General features: G+C 49.2%; 1 long non-coding RNA gene across 1 annotated transcript in view; it reads left to right on the forward strand.

Moving 5' to 3' along the window:
* Window positions 1-24,328, forward strand: part of LOC140393505 (uncharacterized) — a 174,066-nt gene that overhangs the window by 14,138 nt on the left and 135,600 nt on the right. Inside the window, exon 2 of the long non-coding RNA XR_011935633.1 lies at window positions 13,331-13,426. This is a non-coding gene — a long non-coding RNA (uncharacterized lncRNA). The remainder of the gene's footprint in view (window positions 1-13,330; window positions 13,427-24,328) is intronic.

Below are 24,328 nucleotides of genomic sequence, written 5' to 3' on the forward strand. Positions count from 1 at the left end.
TGGTGTTGGACTTTAACCTGGTGTTGTAAAACTTCTTACTATAAGAAATAGGAGCAGGAGTAGGTCATGTGGCCCTTTGAACCTGCTCTGTCAATCGATACGATCATGGTTGATCTTCTACCCCAATGTCATCTTCCCGCACATACCCAATATTCTTTAATTCACTCAGTATCCAAAGATCCATCAACCATAAATGGTATTTTCCAGTTCACAACAATATTTCTGCATGCTAGAATGGAACATGAGAGAACTTTTTTTCCATTCTTTCACAAGATGTGAGCGTCGGTGGGTAAGCCGACATTTGTGCCCATCCCTAATTGCCCTTGAGAAGGTGCCTTCTTGAACCGCTGACATCTATGTGGTATAGGTATATCCCCAGTGATGTTAGGGAGGGAGTTCCAGGATTTTGACCCAGCAACAGTGCGGGAACAACGATATATTTCCAAGTCTGGATGGTGAGTGGTTTTGAGGAAAACTTGCAGGTGGTGGTGTTGCCTTAGTCGGTCTGGGTGGTAGAGGTTGCGGGTTAGGAAGGTGCTGTCGAAGGAGTCTCGGTGAGTTGTTGCAACTCATCATGACTTTGGATGAACTACAGAACAGAGTTGGCTGTGTCAGGGCAGCTCAGGGCCGAAATAGATGTTGTCCCCCCTATTTGCATGCGTAAAAGGCAAAACATCTGCGACAGACATGAACCCTTGATGCCTTTAGTTAAACCTTTAGCAATATTGCAAGCAGCAGGGAATGTATTTGCCACTCATTGGGTGCTTACAGGTGTAAAACGGGAACGATTCTCCAAATTGTAGGCCTCACTCTTTTTTAAAATTGAGTACAAGAGTGCGCAGAGCTCTCAGCTGCCAGCCACAGTGTGATGTTCAGCCTGGCAATGTAACACAAGTCTCGGGAGCAGCTATTTCTACTCTGCACTTACTCCACTGAAATGAGAAGCAATCCTTATTTTACGGCTTTGCACACTGTTACAGTGACATAGAATGAGAGCCTTCATCAGCTTTTCTCTTGCACTGGCAATAAGCATGATGCAGGATACGCTAAATCTGTTACACTTTTACGCACAATAGTGCCACTGAAATGAGAAGCAATCCTTATTTTACGGCTTTGCACACTGTTACAGTGACATAGAATGAGAGCCTTCATCATGGGCTGAATTTTCCTGGTCTATTGGCGATGGGCTGGGAGACAGAAGGGCTGTCAAAATGGCAGGTTGTGGGTGAGTGGAGGGTAGGATATGATTGGTGAGTGCAAAGCCTGACACATTCTCACTGCCATGCCATATTACCAGCAATGGGAAACCTGCCAGTTCGGCTGCCCACTAGGTTGCCAATTGATCCACTTAAGTGGCCAATTAAGGGCCACCTCCCGCCTCCATGGGCATTTTACATCAAGCGGACCTGCTTCAGGCTTAGCGCTCCTTAGGCGGTGCTCTGTGGCTCACAGTTGGCAATGCCAACCCTCAATGGTGGTCCATGATTGCTGCCACCCTCCCCCTCCACGCTTCCATCCCCACCCTCTAACACTACATTGTGGCTATCAATCTTACTCGAACCTCGCTCACCTCTCTTCAAGGGCACCCTGTCAGTGAAAGCCCTGCCCCTGGAGCTGCAACCTCAGCACTGGCCACTACTATTGGTGGCGCTGCTGAGCTGCTGGGCTTCAGATTGGACGAGCAGGTTTTGGGAGTGGGCCGCTATCCTTCATTGGACAATGACCCGAGCTGTGGCCTCTTCATTAGCTGCAGCCAGCAACATGCCACCCTGTGTTCTGCCCAGCTTTTGACTCCAGCGGAGGGTCTTTCAGTTAAGTGGCAAAATTCAACCCAATGTTTTCCCTATCCTGAAGCTTTTCATAGAATCATAGAAACCCTACCATGCAGAAGAGGCCATTTGGCCCATCGAGTCCGCACCAACCCTCCGAAAGTCCACCCCACCTCACCTTTGGACACTTAGGGGCAATTTAGCATTGACCAATTCACCTAAACCGCACATCTTTGGACTGTGGGAGGAAACCCACTCAGACAATTGGGAGAACATGAAACTCCACACAGACAATGACCCAAGACCGGACTCGAACCCTGTCCCAGCCGCTGTGAGGCAGCAGTGTGAGCCTCTGTGCCACCCTTTTGTCTCTAAATCACCATCTAGAGTTAGGACCACTCCTTTCATAGAGTTACATAGGACTTCATGGAATATATAGCACAGAAAGTGACCATTCAGCTCAACCAACCCATGGGCGGGATTCTCCGTAGGCAGATGCTGAAATCATGCTCGGCGACTGGGCGGAGAATGGACTCCCACGTCGAAATGGGGGCCGGCACTGGTTTGACGCCGGTCCGCCAAGCTCCGCCCCCTCCAAACAGGCATCGTTGTGCTGTGCACCGCTTCAACGCTGTTGCCGGGTCATCGGTCGGCCCACCCGCAATGCTCCGCCCCCGATGGGCCGGGTTCCCGATGGCACGGGCCACGTGTGGTCCCAACCGTGCGGGAACCCGGCGTGCCGGTCGCAGACTGTATCCAGCGCCGCCACACTCGGCCGGGATCCGTGCCGCTGGTGCGAGTGCTGGGGGGACTGGTGGGGGGTGGCCAGGGAGTGGCCAGGGGGTGGGCTGCGGGGTCGCGGCTGGCGGGTTCGGTTCGCGCATGGCCGGTGCCATGTTGTACACCACGACCGGTGCAGGTCGTCAGCCGTGCGCATGCGCGGCCCGGCCATTCTCTGGCCATTTTCAGCGCAGTCCACGGGAGTTTCAGTCGGCGCCGGTGCTAGCCCCTCACCGGTCCCAGAATTGGTGAGGGTTTCACACTGTTCTTTCAGTGGTGAAAGTCTACACATGCTCCACGGGCCTCAGCACTTAGTCTCCCAAATGGAGAATCCAGCCCCATATCTTTTATGCTCCACTCCCAACTTTCCTTCCATCCCGCGCTGGGTCGGAGAATCGCCAGGGGGAGGACGCGGGAATCCCACCACGCCGCTCCGGCGCCGGGCCGCCGATTCTCCGGCAACCCATGCAGCGCCGGTCGGGGGCCGTTGAATGCGGCCGCCGTGGTGGTTCTCCGCGCCCGACAGGCCGAGTGCCCGCTGAGTTAGGCCAAGTCCTGCCGGCGTGGTTTACATATGGTCCCACCCGGCAGGACCTCAGCGTTCTGGCAGCGGGGGCCGTCCTGGTGGAGGGGCGGCGGGTTCCGACTCCGGGAGGGGGCCTCCACGGTGGCCAGGTCCGCAATCGGGGGCTACCGATTGGCGGGTGCGCTCATTCCGGGGGGGGGGGCCTATGTTCCTCCGTGCCGGGCCCCTGTAGCGGCTGGCACGGAGATGGCCGTGGCGGACCTGCGCCGGCCGTGCAGGGCCGGCTTTCAGCGCCGGAGCAGTGCACAGCACTCTGGTGCCATTCTAGCCCCCGAAGAACAGGAGAATTACTGGGCCTGGAGGACCGTTGACGCCGGCGTCGCTCGTGCCGGTTTTGACGTCGGCGTCAACACTTGGCCGCGATATCGGAGAATCCCGGAACCATAACTTTATCATCATGACCTTCTATTCTCTTCTCCCTTCTCTATGTATCTAGCCTCCTCTCAAATGTGACTGCGCCGCTCACCTCAACAACGCCCTTTGGCTGCCCCACATTCTCACCACTCCCTGGGTAAAGATGTTTCTTCTGAATTCCCCATTTGATTCCTTGAATTCCCGATTTGGTATCTTGCATCAAAGTAGGGAATTCAGATCGGTTTCAATTTGCGCCAGTGAAGATTGAAATGTGTTTTATTTAGAGAAGCATTTACGGAGAGCCAGCCTCAAGAATTAGGAACACGCTAAGTCTGCTTATCAGAGCATCAAACTGCATCTTCCTTGTGAAATGTCATTTGCAGATTTGAGTCATTTATTGCAACCCAAAAAAAACCGCACATTGTCAAATGTTTGTTGTAAAGTGCGTCTCACTTTACCTGTGAAAACAGGATGCATATGTCAGGCTGGCATTTCAGCTGTACACTGGAAGGTATTTAAATCACGTAGGCGGGTGTCACAACATATATGCTGAACAGCACGAATGCTGCAGATATTTCAAAATGGTTTTCGGAACAAGACAGAGCCAAGAGCAACAGCGAGCTCCGTGGTATCAGGTTAACCCTCAGCACTTGGCCACTGTGTTGGCTGGCCGTGCATATGTTCCTTCACACGGCACCACAACAACTTGCATTCATATACTTAACAAAGTAAAGTTTAAAAACAAATTACCCTAAAGTATGCTAAAGTGCTTCACAAGAGCATCGTTGAACAAAGTTTGACACCGAACCCACAAGGAGATAAGACCAGGAATTTGGGAGAGGCAACCTCGACCTTCTGAAGTTCATCTTGAGGGGTATATCTAGTCTCCAACGATCCTGAGACCAAAAGATCTGGGGCGGGATTGTCTGTTCTTGCGACTAAGTGTTGACGCCGGGATAGGATTTCCACGACAGCAAAACTGGTGGGGAACCTGGACCGATTCAGCGACTGTGGAGGGGCTCGCGCCGGCGCCACGTGGAACACAATCGATTCCAATGAGAAACGGTGCGGGATTCGCCGGGCCCGTGATTGACATTTGGGAGGCTGACAAGCTGCAGCCACACATTCACATTACACTCCCCACACACACTCACCCCAGCCACCAAGGTGGCACTGGTTGTGTTGGAGCGCCCCCATACAGCTGATGGGTCGGCTGAGGCAGGAGGGCATCCAGGGGGGTGGCCTGGGGGGCGGGGGGGCACCCATACAACACGTGGCCCTAAGTTCACGGTGGGCAGACAGCATCGTGCGCAGCTGCATAGCTGCCTTGCCGGCTGCGGCAATGATGCTCCGTGCCTGTACACCCGGACGCCACAACCCACATCCTGGCGATCCCCACTACTCCCCCTGGCCCTGGCAGAAGCCCCCGGCCAGCGGCACAACTGGCAGCACCCTATAGCGATGTTGGGCACTTTCCATACGCCCTCTCTCTCCCTCAGCAGCCACAGCGCCTGTTTCACAATTTTTAGAAGCACAAGTGAACCGCTCCTTCGGGAACTCGGCCCATCGGAGGGGAGAATTGCAGAAGTCCCGGAGAATACCGGATTGACCCGCTAATGATACGCAAACGGTATTTACTATAAACGCTGTCTGGAACGCATTGATGGCGCTGCCGAGGCGACGGAGACCAAAGAGCATCGTTGAACAAAGTTTGACTCCGAGACCCACAAGGAGATAAGACCAGGAATTTGGGAGAGGCAACCTCGACCTTGCTCAAAGAGGTAGGATTTAGGGAGTGTCCACAAGGAGGAGAGCGAGGCGGAGGGCTTCAGGAAGGGAGTTCTGCAGCTTTTTGACAATGCAGTTGGAGGCATGGTTGGCAACGGTGCAGTAAGGACAGCTGGGAATGTGCAAGAATTGGAGGAGTGCAGCGACCACGGAGGCTTGCGCAACAAGATGATGTTGCAGAGAAAGGGAGGGACAAGCTCATGGAGGGATTTGTAAACCATGATGAGAATTTTAAAATCAAGGTGCTGCCAGACCGGGAACCAAAATGGGACAACAAGCACGGGGGTGATAGGTCAACAGGACTTTCCGATTAATTAGGACACGAGCAGCAAAGTTTTGAATGAGCTCAAGTTCACAGAAGGTGCAAAGTTATAGAGCATTGCAATAGCTGGGTTTAGAGGTAACGTGGGCACCGATTGGAGTTTCAGCAGCAGAGCTGTGCTAGGGGTGGAAATGGGCCACGTTACAGAGATGGAAACAGGCGGTCGTGGCAATGGAGAGAATATGGGGTTGTAAGGTTATCTCAGGGTCAAATACAATACAAACAGGTATTTTTCAGACAGAGGCCAAATATCCCTTGCTCTTTACCTTTGAGGTTTAATGTTTGGACTGATGAAAATGAATTGGCTTCAGCTTGAATGCGATCGCCTTTCGAGACCATATTGTGAAATTTACCTCAAGTTCAGTTTGAATTTGTGTTTTTTGGGTGACTGAATTTTTTTGGAAAACCTCATTAAATATTGGTAACTACAGCTTTTGTAAAACCATTGATTTGGACCATTTTACCTTTACATAAAATATTTTCCCCCATTTGCTCCACTCAGTCTTACTCATTCGAATGGGTGAGTGTAGAAGTGGATAGGTGGGTGAGGTAAATGGTAAGTGGGTAGCAGATGGGTGGGTGATAGGTTAGTTGGGTGGTGGTTGGGTAGGAATGTGGGTGATTAGGGTGGCAGCTGGGTAGCATGGCAGCTGAGTGTCTGGGTGAGGTTTGTGATTTGGGTAAGGTGGGTGAGTGGGTACGTGGACCAGGGTTCAGGGTTGGGTCAGGAGGGGTTATCTGGACAGGGTCAGTCAAGTAGTGAGGAGTTGGGGGATCGGCGGGAGGGTAGGGGGCTAGTCAAGCCGGGTCCTGGTGGAGTTGAGGGTCGGAGGGGGGGGGGGGGGGGGGGGGGGGAGGAGTCAAATAGTGGGGGTTTGACAGGTCAGGTCAAGGGGAATTGTGGGGTGGGTCAGATGGGGTAGACAGAGAACTTAGCGGGGAGTCAGTCAGGGGTGTCAGTTGTATAGTTACCCAGCAGTTAAACTACAATTTTCTGTCTAATTTTGGGTAAACATCCAGATGTGTAAGTCACAACTGTCCCAATTCAATACTCTGATTCAGAGTTGGATACTTAGTTGAAGGGGCCAAGGAACAATAAAATTGCCCACTGGAAATTGAAACTTTCTGGGAAATTTCCATGGAGTCATTTGAGCCAAGACATCCTCATGGTTATGAAGTTCATCTTGAGGGGTATATCTAGTCTCCAACGATCCTGAGACCAAAAGATCTGGGGCGGGATTGTCTGTTCTTGCGACTATGTGTTGACGCCGGGATAGGACTTCCACGACAGCAAAACTGGTGGGGAACCTGGACCGATTCAGCGACTGTGGAGGGGCTCGTGCCGGCGCCACGTGGAACACAATCGATTCCAATGAGAAACGGTGCGGGATTCGCCGGGCCCGTGATTGACATTCGGGAGGCTGCAAGCTGCAGCCACACATTCACATTACACTCCCCACACAAGCTCACCCCAGCCAACAAGGTGGCACTGGTTGTGCTGGAGCGCCCCCATACAGCTGATGGGTCGGCTGAGGCAGGAGGGCATCCAGGGGGGTGGCCTGGGGGGGGGGCACCCATACAACACGTGGCCCTAAGTTCACGGTGGGCTGACAGCATCGTGCGCAGCTGCATAGCTGCCTTGCCGGCTGTGGCAATGATGCTCCGTGCTGTACACCCGGACGCCACAACCCACGTCCTGGCCACCCCCCACTACTCCCCCTGGCCCTGGCAGAAGCCCCCGGCCAGCGGCACAACTGGCAGCACCCTATGGCGATGTTGGGCACTTTCCATACGCCCTCTGTCTCCCTCAGCAGCCACAGCGCCTGTTTCACAATTTTTAGAAGCACAAGTGAACCGCTCCTTCGGGAACTCGGCCCATCGGAGGGGAGAATTGCAGAAGCCCCGGAGAATACCGGGTCGACCCGCTAATGATACGCAAACGGTATTTACTATACATGCTGTCTGGAACGCATTGCCGAGGCAACGGAGATTTGTGATTTGGCGTGAAATCGGCGCACGCCGCGATTTCGGTGTCGGAACCAATTCTCTGCCCAATCACGTTTCATGACTCCGGTGTCAGCCGAGGGAGAATTCCGCCCCTGGGCCATTGACACCAGTGCTTGATCTGCCCTGCTCAGACACTTCCATTTCAATTTGCTCTCTTGTCTTTCAGAGGCAAGTTCTATCCCGTTCTCACTCAAACTTTACCTCACCAAGGTCATTAAAGATTCAAATGTTCTCAGGTAGTAGTTAAAATTAAGAAAATTGCTACACAGGTCAGAAAGTTTCATCAGCATTGCAGGAATATAAATTGGACCTGAAGGAGTCTGTAATGGTGGCTGTGAAATATGCACTTTGAAACAAGTCCAGTTGCCTTTTAAGTAGCCCCATCTTAAATATAGAACTGTGCCTTGGAAACTGAAACAGAGAATGCTTACTGCCCTAAATACAGCCCTGATTTATCACTTAACATCCTTTGAAGATATACAGAAACAAAAAGGGAATTGGCATATATTGTCCGTCATTAGATCAACAGCTATTCACAAGCAATCAATTGCTCAGAATGTTTGTCCATCCTTCACAATTGCCACTTCCAATAATGTTTGTTGATATCTCAGTGCCTGACAATCAGTGGAGTGGGACAACGAGCAAATTGAATGAAATGCCACACAAGATTCAAAGTGTCATTCTGTGCTTCCTCGGAATGACCATCTAAAGTGACACTTTTTACGTGACAGATGGTGATGTAAATTGCAGAAGTGGCTAGCCATGACTGATCTCAACTGTGCATGACCTGCTCTAACCCTCATATATTTCAAATGGTTTTAATTCCCCGTAATGGCTGAGGTTATTCATGAAAGCCCCGCCTTCTCAAATTTGCCCCTCAGGTTAAATCACCACCAGTCAGCTCTCCCCCCCCCCACCCCCCACCTCAAAGGGTAGAGCAGCCAAAGGTCCTCAGGGGAGCCCCCCCCCCCCCCCCCCCCCCCCCCCCCCCCCCCCGCCGAATGGCTGTGAATTAGGCCCATTAGCATTAAGAGAATCAAGGGAAATAGGGCAGGAAGGCAGAATTGATGGAGGCGTTCAGCCAAGATATTAAATTGTGGAACGGGTTGATGGGGTAATTTAGCCGACCTCGTGTTTCTTATGTTCGAACAATGAAAAACTCCAACTCAAAAACTTAACATAATGGATAAACATTATTTTTCTCATGGGAGATTGGACACATGCCGAATATGCAGAAATTGGGTCAACAGAAGCAAGATATATCAGCCAGAATTTTAGACTCCCTCCCAGCAGGATGTGAGGTGGGTGGCAGGGCCTTGGGCGGGAAGACAGCCCTGGCCCCTATTAAGGCCTTTAAGTAGCCACTTAATGGTCATGTTGGCCCAATCCCCACCCAGCTTCAATTTTTAGCCTGGTGGTTGCCGGACAGAGCAGGATGGGACACTGCAAAAGTTAGAAATCTCCATCTCGGGCGGGAAAGGAGGGCGCTTAATCTGAAGGCCCTCTCACTCCTCCTGGCCTACCATCTGGTACCGGGATTAATCCTCTCCTGACCTCCCCAAGACATCTCTATCCTCCCGCCCCGGGACCCCCGATACTTGCCTGAAGTGCAGTCCTGGAACTCTCCTGGCCACTGCAGCGCTGTTCCAGAGATGTCAACCAATCTGATCAGTCGACAGCTCGCCAAGCAGGACTTCTGCCCAAGGGCGGACATAAGTCCCGCCTGCTGCCAATCAACTCTCAGTTGAGCGTAAAATAGCAGCGGGCCTGTCAGGGTCGACAGGGATGGGCTCCTCAATCTCCCGAAGCTCAGGGCAGCACGGCGGCGCAGTGGTTAGCACTGGGACTACGGCGCTGAGGACCCGGGTTCGATCCCAGCCCCGGGTCGCTGTCCGTGCGGAGTTTGCACATTCTCCCCGTGCCTGCATGGGTTTCACCCCCACAACCCAAAGATGTGCTGGTTAGATGGATTGGCCACGCTGAATTGCCCCTTAATTTAAAAAAAATCTTCCTAGCTCAAAAAATCTGGATTACGATGGGAATTGCGGCAGAACAGCCGGCGGGATTCTCCCCCCTTATTCAACCTAAGTCATGTTGAATAGCCATGTGTTTCGCGGCACTGAGAGCTCCGGGAAACATGCGGCTAAACGCGCTCGCTAGGGGACTTTGTTCCCTTTTGGGAGCATTGAGTAAAATGTCAAAATAAGTTAAGCAGCAGGTCATAGACTTGGATGAGGTGCACTTTCCGAGGGTTCTGTGCAGACACGATGGGCCGAATGCTCCTTCTGCATGTAGATTCTGTGAGCCAGCAACAAGCTTTTCTTAGAGTTTTTTACATGCTTATGTTTTGTTCTATTCATTATTGCTTTTCTTTTTGATCATTGTGGTCCAGCAGTTAATTAAGTGTCAGTACAATTCCTCAGCAGCTCAAGGGAAGCCAATACAGCTCACTCCAATATATAAGTAGCATTGGAATTCTAATCATGATGGCCCAGCCTGTGGAGCACAATAATTTTAGGCCAGCAGATGGAGCCAATGCTCTATTAGGCCTTTGCAAATCCTAATAAATTACTGTGGAAATATATCCAATTGAAGCAAGTTTTATTCATTTATAACATGTAGATACGACAGCAGCAGTCATTCTGTTATATGTGTGTTCCTACATGTAGCAGGCTGGACTCTGACTGAGAGCAATCATGCTCCAAGTGTAATATTGATTGATATTTAAACTGAGGCTAGGATCCTGTAGCTTCTGAGCAGTGAGCATCCTGAGCTGCTCGTGCTGTAGAGGATGCTGGGAGAGATTTCCCGGCCGCGTGGCGCCTGCTGCAAATTCTGCTATGTTGGGAAAATTCCGGGAGAGGCCTGGAATGGGAATTGCGCCGGGCACAAAGCAGTTTGCGGTGTTACCAGGTTCTCCCATCAGACGTAAACAGGTACACGCCCGATTACCATCCATTCAATTATATTTTAATGTTCAACATCAGCTTAACGCCGAATCTTCTGGGGGCATGCTATGTTCCCACCCGCCGGCGTGACGTGGCGCTGGCAGGAATCACTCCCGGTTTCCACAAATGGAGACGAGACATAGAATCATAGAATTTACAGTGCCTTCTGCACTGTAAATTCTATGAAGGAAGCCATTCGGCCCATCGAGTCTGCACCGGTCCTTGGAAAGAGCACCCCACCCAAGCCCACACCTCGACCGGCCCGTAACCCAGTAACCCCACCCAATCTTTTTGAACACTGAGGGCAATTTATCATGGCCAATCTACCTAACCTGCACATCTTTGGACTGTGGGGGGAAACTGGAGCACCCGGAGGAAACCCACGCAGACACGGGGAGAAAGTGCAGACTCTGCAGACCCAAGCCGGGATTCGAACCTGGGACCCTGGAGCTGTGAAGCAACTGTGCTAACCGCTATGCTACCATGCTGACAAGAAGGCCACCCGGAGGAGGGGGCTGGGGGAAGGGGCTCTAAGGTCATTGGAGCACCCAGGTGGTCAGGGACATGACAGGGCAGTGCCAAGTTGGCACTGACAGGAGCAGGGTCTGAAGAGGGCGGGCCTGAAGGAGGCAGGGCCTGAATGGGCGGCACGTATAGGGTGACCCATTGGGAAGGCCCCGATGCCGGTGCTCCATGATCGGGGGTGGCGTACATCCTGGCGATCTAAGTTCAGGGTGGAGGGAGGGGGCAGGGTTCGTGCTGGTGATCTATGTTTGGTGAGGGGGGGGGGGAATCAATGAGGCGGGGGGGAGGTCTCGATATATGTGGGGTTGTGGGGGTCTTTAATTTTGCTTTGGGCTTGGGGCACTCTTTAACAATGGCCCCCGATTTCTGTGAAGCCGTGCTTGCTGACCTGTTTAGGCCACGACCCTCACAATAGAGGCACAAAACACACCTCCCTTCAAAAAAATGGCAAAGTGTGGGGAGGCCTTGTCGGGAATCCTACCTGGTTCTCTGGGGAGAAACACAGCTGTTTTCTGACCGAACTTGACACTTGCCATTTTTGGGGAAAATTCCGCCCATTGTTTTGGTGCCAAGATGAAAGATAAATTTTTAATGGGTGCTAAACCTGGATTTCAGTGTTAGCCTAATCAGTCTGAATGGCCTTTCCTCAGCCCTGTGTCACACATTATCAAACAAACCTAGAATGGAGATGGCGGGCGGCACGGCAGCACAGTGGTTAGCACAGTTGATCCACAGCGCCAGGGTCCCGGGTTCGATTCCCACTTGGGTCACTGTCTGTGCGGAGTCTGCACGTTCTCCCCGTGTCTGAGTGGGTTTCCTCCGGGTGCTCCGGTTTCCTCCCACACGTCCCGAAAGACGTGCTGTTAGGTGAATTGGACATTCTGAATTCCCCCTCTGCGTTCCCGAACAGGTGCCGGAGTGTGGCAACTAGGGGATTTTCACAGTAACTTCATTGCAGTGTTAATGTGAGCTTACTTGTGACACTAATAAAGATTATTATTATTATGGAGAATCCAGGCTACTTATCGTTTCGAGTCACTCACCAATTTAATACACATTTCTCCTGTTTTCAATTCACTCAATCCTCCGCCCAAAGTGGAGAATGGATGTAGTCAGCTCGAATTGGTAAGTACTCTCCTGCTGGACAATCACAAGTAGAATCTGCTTCTTATTGTTGAGAAGAGCCTGTGGCCCACGTAGATCCAACCAAATGTCGCAAGGACTCAGCTTGGGATGCTCAGGAAGAAAGAGTAGAAATAGGAAAAATATAAGTTCGGAAGCTTTGCTGATAGCCCAGTGAGATTATGCATGAAGCAGTTGACTTCAGAAAGATCACAGGTCCAATCTCTGGTCTACAAGGATTTGGCTCAGCTTTACCCAAAGCTATCCAGTCGCCATGAGTTAGGGAAGGGAAAGGATCAAAGGCTCTTACCCCTAAACACTAGTCAGTGACTTCTGATCATAGAATTTACAGTGCAGAAGGAGGCCATTCGGCCCATCGAGTCTGCACCGGCTCTTGGAAAGAGCACCCTACCCAAGGTCCACACCTCCACCCTATCCCCATAACCCAGTAACCCCACCCAACACTAAGGGCAATTTTGGACACTAAGGGCAATTTATCATGGCCAATCCACCTAACCTGCACATCTTTGGACTGTGGGAGGAAACCGGAGCACCCGGAGGAAACCCACGCACACACGGGGAGGATGTGCAGACTCCGCACAGACAGTGACCCAAGCCAGAATCGAACCTGGGACCCTGGAGCTGTGAAGCAATTGTGCTATCCACAATGCTACCGTGCTGCCCACTTCTATTGGAATCTTCTACTGAACTTCAAGTTCTGATAGGATTGGATTCCACTGTGATGCCTCCATAGAACATAGAACATAGAACATTACAGCGCAGTACAGGCCCTTCGGCCCTCAATGTTGCGCCAACCTGTGAAACCACTCTAAAGCCCATCTACACTATTCCCTTATTGTCCATATGTCTATCCAATGACCATTTGAATGTCCTTAGTGTTGGCGAGTCCACTACTGTTGCATGGGTAAATAACATGCTAATATTCATTAGCTGCTTTTATGAATTTTGGAGGGAACCACTCTATTATTCTCTCATCCCTGAGGATGCCCCTTAATACGTAAGGATGTGATCAGTAGGGAAAAATATTGGGCAAAAATGTTTGCAATTGTTTAAAAAAAAAACTGGAGTCCTCTGATTATTGACTGGTTTTAAATTACTTTTATGACAGAGATTCCCTGACCAGGGAAGATCCGCAATTCTCTGCAATATTGGCAAGGAAACAGCATTATCGATCTGCTAAAGGAAGGTTCTGAGCAACTCAATTGTAAGTTGAGCATAAGCATATTGTTAATATGAATTGTTGAGTCTAACTGACTACGGAACTATTTGGTACGTTTCATATATTGACATGAAGAGTTGGTTTGTCATCCTTGAGGTAGGTGGCGGGGGTTGGGCCCGTCCGCCTGCCTCAGGAGGGAGTGCCGCAAGGACGGGATTTTTAATGAGAGGGGGCGGACTGCATTCGGGCCAATTGGCTTGGAATAAAGCTCGGAGGCAGCCATGGGGCTACTGGGTGTGGAGGCGGGCTGTTTGGAAGGCCTGCCTCGGTGCTGTGACACTTTGTCCCAGTTCAAATAAAAAACAGAGAGGCCCTCATCCCTCATACTCACTTCACCGTCCCATCCACGCCACCTCATGTCCCTCACCAGCCCCCCCCCCCCCATGGCCCCTCATGTTGCCTATGCCAAGCTACTCCCTTTCAGCCGCAAGAAACTGTATAGAAACAATGAACACTACATTGGCAGAATACAGTATTCAAAAATCAATTGATAACTTTCCACTTTATTAAAAACAAACTTTTTACTTCAGCGCAATAAAAATGTCCACCATCCAGATCCTTTATAACATATCGATAGTTGAAACAACAAGCACTCGCAACCTCTTTATCTTGTGTAAATAACCATTTGAAATTGACAGCACAGACCAGCAATGTTTTCCCTGGAGCTTTGATGTTTGAGTAGTGTAGTGGATTTCTGGAGTCTCAGCCAAGAATACGACTTGAAATCCATTAGTCTGCTGAAACTCCTGAGCCCCATGAAGAAACATTACTTGATTGACAGCTTTGGCTCTCAGATCTATGCTATCAATTTTACAAAATTTATTTACATAAGATAAAAATATTTCTTGCAGTTTCAGCTATTTATATGTTAAAGGTTCTGGATGATGGACACCTTTATTGGGCGGATATAAAAATGATCTCTTTTAAAATAATGTGGAAAGTTAGCAATGAATGATTTATTTTCTTCAAAGCTTTTCTTGACACATCCTATTGTCACTATAGGGCTCATATACACTGTGCGTTAGGCGAATGGACACGGGAAGTGCCATAGTTTGGTATGTGGGAATGAGGAGCTAAAGGTGTTGTTTTGGGGAACATACATTGGCATGGGGGTAATGAGTGGCCATATGGGGTGCGTGGGGTGGGGCTTGTGGTGATATGCATCACTGTAAATACACAAGGGGTTAATGTAAATACAGTACAACTAAGTAAACACTAGGGGGTGCACCAGAGATGTCATGACATGCAGACATACAGCTAATGAACACTTAGAATAGGATACAACCAATGAGCAGTCAAGACACCCAGGGGTGGCATTACCCCAAGGGGGCATTACACAACCCATATAAAAGGACAGGGCACACATGCTCTGCCTCTTTCCACAGGTGACACTTAGAGAGTAGGACAGGGGCAGATCAGAAGCATCACACCCACCATGTGGCTTAGAACAGACTGGTTAGTTAGACTGAGTTACTGCAGCAAGATTAGCAGGAGAGTCGAACTCATAAAGAACTGTGCTAATGGTTCAATGAATCACATTGAACTTACTTCAAAGTCTGGAGTATCTTTTGGTCAAAGCTGCAGCGAGTTGCAGCCTGTGTTATCTCAGAGTACATAACACATCAGGGCTAACCTTGGCATGGGTGCATGAGAAGGTATGGGAGAGGTGGGGTGGAATACCTTGGAGTGCAGGAGGAGGGGGTTAGTGGTATGAATAGGCTGTTTAGAACATATCTTTCAAAAGGTTCCCTCATGCTTACTATGATTCATGATGCCTCTGAGGGGCTGTGAACTATTTCATTGAAAATCTGGCCTGACTCCACGAACGTTGCAAGCCTATCCCCACGATGGAGCCAGCCAGGTTGGAAATGCAGGGTTCCAGCTCATGACCGAACCAGACCACACCCTTAAAAGGCATGCCCAGAAATCGCAAACCCTGGGAATGGGATTGGGAATCCCGGAATCAAGGCCTAGCCAGAATTTTTAAAGGGTTCCTGAAGCATTGCGATTCGGCGAACATCGAGCCCAATGTCTTGCTGTTTTGCCAGAATCTTCTGTCCTATGGAAACAAAGGCATGTGTTGGTGAAGTGGACTACGCTTCCTGTATATCCTACCCTGTTACTGTGTGGCACCAAGCGTTGCTGTTTCAATGCACCGTTCCAACCTGATGTGCTGAAGATGTAAATGAGTTGCTTGTTTGGTCACCTTGCCTCAGTGAGTAACTGTGTCGTTTTTGCAACAAAACATGTAGGTTTAAGCTTCACTCCAGGACTTGAGCACAAATTGAAACTGACACTTCAATGCAAAAGGAACATAGGAACCTCAGACCTGTTTCCCCATTGAGAGATGTCATGGCTACCTCTGTATACCTGCCTTTGGCTTTAATCATTTAATACCTTTGGTCGACAGAAATCCACCAGTCTCATAAGACATAGGAGCAGAATTAGGCCACTCGGCCCATCAAGTCTGCTCCGCCATTCAATCATGGCTGATATTTTCTCATCTCCATTCTCCTGCCTTCACCCCATAACCCCTGATCCCCTTATTAATCCAGAACCTATCTATCTCTGTCTTAAAGACACTCAGTGATTTGGCCTCCACAGCCTTCTGCGGCAAAGAGTTCCACAGATTCACCCCCTCTGGCTGAAGAAATTCCTCCTCATCTCTGTTCTGAAGGATCGTCCCTTTAGTCTGAGATGGTGTCCTCTGGTTCTACAAGTGGAAACATCCTCTCCACATCCTCTCCACATCCACTCTATCCAGGCCTCAGTATCTTGTAAGTTTCAATAAGATGCTTGAGATGAACAAATTCCCGAGCATCGTCTGCTGTTAGCAGAACAGAGTTCCAACCTTTATCACCCTTCGTGTCTAAATGTGTATCTTAACTTCTTTCCTGAAAGATCTGCCTCCACTTCTAGGCCACATTCCCCGAGTCAGGGGATTCCTGAGCAGCAGGAATAGTTTCTCTCTGTATCTACCCTCTCAGTTCCCCATAACGTCTTGAAAACTTAAATCAAATCACCCGTCTGAATGCCAGGGAATACGATTCTGGAACTTGGGGAGTCCTGTATTGTTGGAGGCGCCATCTTTAAGTTCAGACATGGAGCTAATGGGAGAAGAGAAGGACGTTTCTCTTCCTTGTCCTGGCTAATATCCTTCCTTCAACATTACCAAAAGCCTTTGCCTATATAGCAGTGACTGCACTTCACACGTTGTTCGTTGGTCCTGAAGCATTTTGGTCCTGGGGGCACGTATATCAGAATATAATTGTATTTCTTTTCAGTCGGACAACATTCTTGTCCTGCAGTCCAGCATCAGTTAATCTGAGCACACATTCTTACACAAAATGTGTAGAGGCAGCATTCAGCAGAAGCTCAGCTCTCGTTCATTGTGTGGAGTTTGCACGTTCTCTCCGTGTATGCGTGGGTTTTCTCTGGGTGCTCCGGTTTCCTCCCGCAGTCCCAAAGGTGTGCAGGTTAGGTGGATTGGCCGTGATAAATTGCCCTTTAGTGTTCCAACATGTGTAGGTTAGGTTAGAGGGTTACGGGGATAGGGTGGGGGGGTGGGGGGGGGGGGGGGTGCGAGGTAGGATGCTCTTTCGGAGGGTTGTGCAGACCTGATGGGCAAAATGGCCTCCTTCTGCACTGTAGGGATTCTGCGATTCATTATGATGAGTTCCACGGGATGGTGGAAAGTCAAGCTTGAAAAATCCTGTAATTTCACTTTGAGTTTGGGCACCCTTTAAAAAGGGCGCCCTGATTCCAGGCATCCCTGGCCCGCAATGTCAAACATCCATTGGACGTCCTCTATCACTGACAGCCAATGTTGCTCATCACCAATGACCTTCCATCTGTGTGGTCAACATCTGGAGGTGGTACCCAACAGCTTTCTATTAGAAGTAAAATTAAGAAAAGGAGCGGCTTTAATTAAACAAGTCCATAGCTGCGGTGAATCATTCCTTTTTTTTCTTCTTTTTAAAATTTAGAGTACCCAATTATTTCTTTTCCAATTAAGGAGCAATTTAGCGTGGCCAATCCACCTAACCTGCACATCTTTGGGTTGTGGGGCTGAGACCCACACAGACACGGGGAGAATGTGCAAACTCCACACGGACAGTGCCCGTGGCCGGGATCGAACCCGGGTCCTCAGCAGTGTTGGCAGCAGTGCTAACCACTGTGCCACCGTGCCGCCCATCGTTCTTTGGTTTAAGGCTCACCCATATGTAATTAATGCACTGCTTGTATAAATTCTTCTCCAAACCAATTTAGGCTCATGTATAGATCAGTTATTGATGACTCTTCATTTCCTATTGTCGCTTAATGTATTTTCGATTGCAGTGTTAATGTTAGCCTACTTGTGACAACAATAAAGATTATTAATATTTAAAGAGTTGTGACGAAATCCAGCCATAAAAGGAAATAATGGTTTTACTTGCTGGGCCATTACTGCTCTAACTTGGGTAGACCATCGGCCTGCTCTTCCTGGTGGCCTGACGAATGTTTATCCCTCAACCAACATCACTGAAACAGATGAACTGGTAATTATCACATTGTTATATGTGGGATTTGCTGTACACAACTTGTCTCTCATGGTTTCCTACACATCGACAGTGACTGCACATCCATTAGCTGTAAAGCAATTTGGCACGTTATGAGGTTTTGATAGGTGCTACACTGATGCAAGGCTTTGTTACCCAAAAGACGATGATACGGGGTAAATTCCTGCAGCCTATTAGATTAGATGTTTCCCAGCAGACTAGGCTTTCCTGGCAGCAAGGCCTATGAGATTACCCCTAATATATACAGAGTGTGTATATCGCTCGGCACGGTACACCTGACGTACTATTTCACTATTTCATTAAAATATTGAAACAGTGAACGATCAACATCACTGAAGTTAAAATCACATGGTACAATATAATTTCTATGCATAAAAAAGCAAATTACTGCTGATGCTGGAATCAGAAACAAAAACAGAACACACTGGACAATCTCAACAGGTCTGGCAGCGTCTGTGAGAGAGAAAAGGGAGCTAACGTTTGGAGTCTGGATGACTCTTTGTCAAAGCAAATGAAAGACTGAAGTCCACCTCAATACTATTTAATATTACGTCCACAAAGCAAAGCGCCTGAAACAGGAAATGAAAGCAGGGCCAGCTATTAAAGTCATTGGGCTGGAATCTCCAAAAATGAGACTATGTCCCCACGCCGGCGTAAAAATGGTGGAGTTTTACTCCTGAGACTCCTAGAAAAAAGTTAGATGAATGCAATGCCATGCAGGGGGCTAGCAGGGACCCGGAGTAAATCTCGCAGCGTTTGCTGCCAATATGGGACCCGCACTTCCAGTTCGGAGTCCGTGCATGCGCATGGCGGCAGCCTCGCCGAGCTCCATAGCGGACTCGGACCGCGGAGCTGGACCCTCCAAATAGTGTCCCTGAACGGCCGCACGCCCCAGCCTGAAACCGTGCAGATTTATTCCCCGGCCGCCTAAAGAGCCCCCCCCCCCCCCCCCCGGTCTCCGATCCACCCCCCCCCCCCCCCCCCCCCGACCAGGGCGGTCGCGGACTGAGTCCGCAGCCGCCGTGCCAGCATCCTGACCGGCAATAGGTGGTTAGTTCCACGCCATCAGGAGCTTGGCCGGTCGGGAGCGGAGGATTGCTGGGCGGGCCTCCAGCATTGGCCCCCCTGGCGGCGCGCCGTACTCCGCGGTCACGCTGATTTGCGAGTCGCAGAGAATCGCCGAACCGGCGCCGGGCTCAATTATGGCATGAAAGTGGATTCGCCACCCTGTGCCGAACGCAGTTTCGGCGCGGGGCTGCGCAAAATCCAGCCCATTATTGGTCAAAACACTCAGAAAGAAGACCGTCGCCCTTCAAAATAGTGTAATTCGGGAGGGCAGATACAACTTCAGTTCAACATCTCATCTGTAAGGTGGAGTTTCACAGTAACTTCATTGCAGTGTTAATGAAAGCCTACTTGTAACACTAATAAAGATTCTTACTATTATTAAATAGGCCCTGACATAAAACCCAGCAACACAAAATATCCATTCAAGGCAGGCAACATTTGTCAAAAGTTAGGTTTAGAAGTCTGATATTGTTTGTGAGAGCTGAGAGATATTTTAGACGTACTGTTTATAAGGAAGATAAACAACAGCCACAACTTGCATTTACATAGCACCTTTAATGTAACAAAGCGTCCCACACCATTTCATCGGAACATTACAAAGCAAATCTTGACACCAAGCAACATAATGTGATATTATGGCAGATGACGAAAAGCTAGGTCAAATTTTAAGGCTTTAAGGAGTGTCTTAAAGGAGAACTTACAAGACAATGAATGGCTTAGATAGGGTGGACGTAGGGAAGTTGTTTCCATTAGCAGGGGAGACTAGGACCCGGGGGCACAGAATGAAAGGGAGTCACTTTAGAACAGAGATGAGAAATTTCTTCAGCCAGAGAGTGGTGGGTCTGTGGAATTCATTGCCACAGAGGGCGGTGGAGGCCGGGATGTTGAGTGTCTTTAAGACAGAAGTTGATAAATTCTTGATTTCGCGAGGAATTAAGGGCTATGGAGAGAGAGCGGGTAAATGGAGTTGAAATCAGCCATGATTGAATGGTGGAGTGGACTCGATGGGCCGAATGGCCTTACTTCCGCTCCTATGTCTTATGGTCTTATGGTAACACGAAATGGGAGGTAGAGAGGAGGATGAGTTTAGGGAAGGCATTCCAGAGCTTATTGCCCAGGCAGCTGATGGCACAGCCATCAAAGGTGAAGTGATTGAAATCGCGAATGATCGAGAGGCCGGACTTTAGAGGGGTGTGGATATCTCTCAGGGTTGTGGGGCTGGAGGAGATTTCAGAGATAGGGAGGGGGCAAGGTTATGAAGGTTTTGAAAAGGAGGCTGAGGACTTTTAAAACAAGGTGTTGCTTAGCTGAGAGCAATGTCAGCAAAAAACGAGGGGGATGGATGAATGGGACTCGACTAGTCACAGGTAACAGAGTTTCGGATAACCTCCTGTTTCTGGAACAGAGCAAAGGAAATGCGTAGAGAACAAAATCAAGATACACATGAGGAAAGAAATAGGGTGACCTGTAAACTGATTGGTGGAGAATAGAAGGCGATCAAATGACTGAAGTGATCACAATGAGAGTTGTGTAGCAGGACGGCACCATCTAGTGGAAAATATTTTGAAAGTTGCCTCTCAATTAATCTTTGACTGTTGTGATAACTGCATTTAAACTTTAACCAGAGGCAAGTGATCCTGGAAATGAAAGAGTAATAAAATGTGTGTTTGGTGCACAGCAGGAGTTAGTCAACTGGACATGGGAAACCTGCAACAGATCATAAAGAATGAAATAAAACCAGAAAGGATAGAGAGAAGGAACAAGGGATTGGACGTGAAGGAAATAAATTAGAGTTTCTCTCACTGCCTCAGTCAGTCAAGAAATGTAAAGAACATCAAACAGATTAAAAAGTAACCAAAAGTCATGCCCCAAAATAAAGTGTTTGATGTTGCTGTTTGTTGGGCCTGAAGTTCAATTCAGCTCCATGGGCAGGACACATGATGATCGTTCTTCAAAACACAAATTGTTTACTCAGTTCCTTTACTGCCCCTGATGACCCATGACCTGAAGACAATGATAGTCCATTGTGGACTCTGACCAGTAGTTGGTCGAATAGAAGCATTGTTTGAACAAAATCCTTTCTTCCCAGCTCTATCAGAGTTCCTGGTCATTAGATCATAGCACAGGTGGAGGCCATTCAGCCCATCGTGGCTCTGCCGGCCCTTTGAGAGAGCTGCCCAATTGGTCCCATTCCGCTACTCTTTCTGCGAGGCACTGTGAATGTTACTGCTTCAAGTACTTGTCTAATTCTCTTTTAGAAGATATTATTGAATCAGCTTCCGACATCTTTTCAGACAGACCATTACAACTCACTTCAGAGTGGTGGGGCACGAATCAACGGCCGGGTTGTGCCTGGAGTAGATCTCGGCGACTGGTTAAATAGCGGGAGAGGCCAAAATTGGGATCCGCATCAGGTTCCGGATCCCGCCCAGACGGGAAGATCACTGACACCAATTAAGACCAATCTCCATCTCATTAGCGAGATGGAAGTCCAATCTAATGGCCACCCGGGAATTAACTAACTCCCCAGCGAGAGATCACATGGACGACGGTTAGCACTCCTTTTTAAAATTGGGAACCTAGTGCACTGGCTGCTGAGGGGAGCCAAGGAGGTGGGTAACCATTTCTTATCCACGGCATGCAGCCCTGGGGCACTGGAGCTGCTACCCCAGTGCTCGGGGGAGTGGGGGGGTGGGCCTCCCCCCCAGCGTCACCTTATGGTTTGGGGGGGGGGGGTGAGAGGCTTAGCGTCTGCGATGACTACACGCCATCTGCCAATGTTGTGCATACCCATAACAGGGGCAACTACAGCTGCTGCCTGTTTGTCCTACCAAACACTTCCAGGCCAGAGCCCTGTTCTTGGTTCGTTGCTGAAGGTTCCTTTAACTCCCTTTGACTGTGAGCAGCCTCTAGCTGCACAGCTGAAGACTATTGCTGATAAGGAATAGGCATTGTTAGTAATGTGAGCACTTCACAGCTCTCAATTAGAAGGAACCTGGAGTGTTGCAGTGCCTATATAATAGAATAGAATCCATACAGATTCCATACAGTGCAGAAGGAGGTCATTTGGCCCATTGGGTCTGTGGTGGCCCTTGGAAAGAGCACCTTACATAAGCCCACCTCTACCCTACCCCTGTAATTCCACTTAACCTTTTTTGACACTAAGGGGCAATTTAGCACGGCCAATCCACCTAAACTGCACACTGGAGTAAAGCTGTGCAGAGACAGGGAGAACGTGCAGACGCCACACAGGCAGTCACCCGAAGCTGGAATTGAACCTGGGTGCCTGGAGCTGTGATGCAGTAGTGCTAACCTCTGAGCCACCGTCCGTAGATTGTTGGAATTATGTTGGCTTGGACTTTATATCATGGGAGGGGGGGCCTGAATACATAGAACATAGAACATAGAACATAGAACAATACAGCGCAGTACAGGCCCTTCGGCCCACGATGTTGCACCGAAACAAAAGCCATCTAACCTACACTATGCCATTATCATCCATATGTTTATCCAATAAACTTTTAAATGCCCTCAATGTTGGCGAGTTCACTACTGTAGCAGGTAGGGCATTCCACGGCCTCACTACTCTTTGCGTAAAGAACCTACCTCTGACCTCTGTCCTATATCTATTACCCCTCAGTTTAAAGTTATGTCCCCTCGTGCCAGCCATATCCATCCGCGGGAGAAGGCTCTCACTGTCCACCCTATCCAACCCCCTGATCATTTTGTATGCCTCTATTAAGTCTCCTCTTAACCTTCTTCTCTCCAACGAAAACAACCTCAAGTCCGTCAGCCTTTCCTCATACGATTTTCCCTCCATACCAGGCAACATCCTGGTAAATCTCCTCTGCACCCGCTCCAAAGCCTCCACGTCCTTCCTATAATGCGGTGACCAGAACTGTACGCAATACTCCAAATGCGGCCGGACCAGAGTTCTGTACAGCTGCAACATGACCTCCCGACTCCGGAACTCAATCCCTCTACCAATAAAGGCCAACACTCCATAGGCCTTCTTCACAACCCTATCAACCTGGGTGGCAACTTTCAGGGATCTATGTACATGGACACCTAGATCCCTCTGCTCAGCCACACTTTCAAGAACTTTACCATTAGCCAAATATTCCGCATTCCTGTTATTCCTTCCAAAGTGAATCACCTCACACTTCTCTACATTAAACTCCATTTGCCACCTCTCAGCCCAGCTCTGCAGCTTATCTATATCCCTCTGTAACCTGCTACATCCTTCCACACTATCGACAACACCACCGACTTTAGTATCGTCTGCAAATTTACTCACCCACCCTTCTGCGCCTTCCTCTAGGTCATTGATAAAAATGACAAACAGCAACGGCCCCAGAACAGATCCTTGTGGTACTCCACTTGTGACTGTACTCCATTCTGAACATTTCCCATCAACCACCACCCTCTGTCTTCTTTCAGCTAGCCAATTTCTGATCCACATCTCTAAATCACCCTCAATCCCCAGCCTCCGTATTTTTTGCAATAGCCTACCGTGGGGAACCTTATCAAACGCTTTGCTGAAATCCATATACACCACATCAACTGCTCTACCCTCGTCTACCTGTTCAGTCACCTTCTCAAAGAACTCAATAAGGTTTGTGAGGCATGACCTACCCTTCACAAAGCCATGCTGACTATCCCTGATCATATTATTCCTATCTAGATGATTATAAATCTTGTCCCTTATAATCCCCTCCAAGACTTTACCCACTACAGACGTGAGGCTCACCGGTCTATAGTTGCCGGGGTTGACTCTGCTCCCCTTTTTGAACAAAGGGACCACATTTGCTGTCCTCCAGTCCTCTGGCACTATTCCTGTAGCCAATGATGACATAAAAATCAAAGCCAAAGGTCCAGCAATCTCTTCCCTGGCCTCCCATAGAATCCTAGGATAAATCCCATCAGGTCCCGGGGACTTATCTATTTTCAGCCTGTCCAGAATTGCCAACACCTCTTCCCTACGTACCTCAATGCCATCTATTCTATTAGCCTGGGGCTCAGCATTCTCCTCCACAACATTATCTTTTTCCTGAGTGAATACTGACGAAAAATATTCATTTAGTATCTCGCCTATCTCTTCAGACTCCACACACAATTTCCCATCCCTGTCCTTGACTGGTCCTACTCTTTCCCTAGTCATTCGCTTATTCCTGACATACCTATAGAAAGCTTTTGGGTTTTCCTTGATCCTTCCTGCCAAATACTTCTCATGTCCCCTCCTTGCTCGTCTTAGCTCTCT

This window comes from Scyliorhinus torazame, chromosome 17 (genome assembly GCF_047496885.1).
Source record: "Scyliorhinus torazame isolate Kashiwa2021f chromosome 17, sScyTor2.1, whole genome shotgun sequence".
Taxonomy (NCBI): domain Eukaryota; kingdom Metazoa; phylum Chordata; class Chondrichthyes; order Carcharhiniformes; family Scyliorhinidae; genus Scyliorhinus; species Scyliorhinus torazame.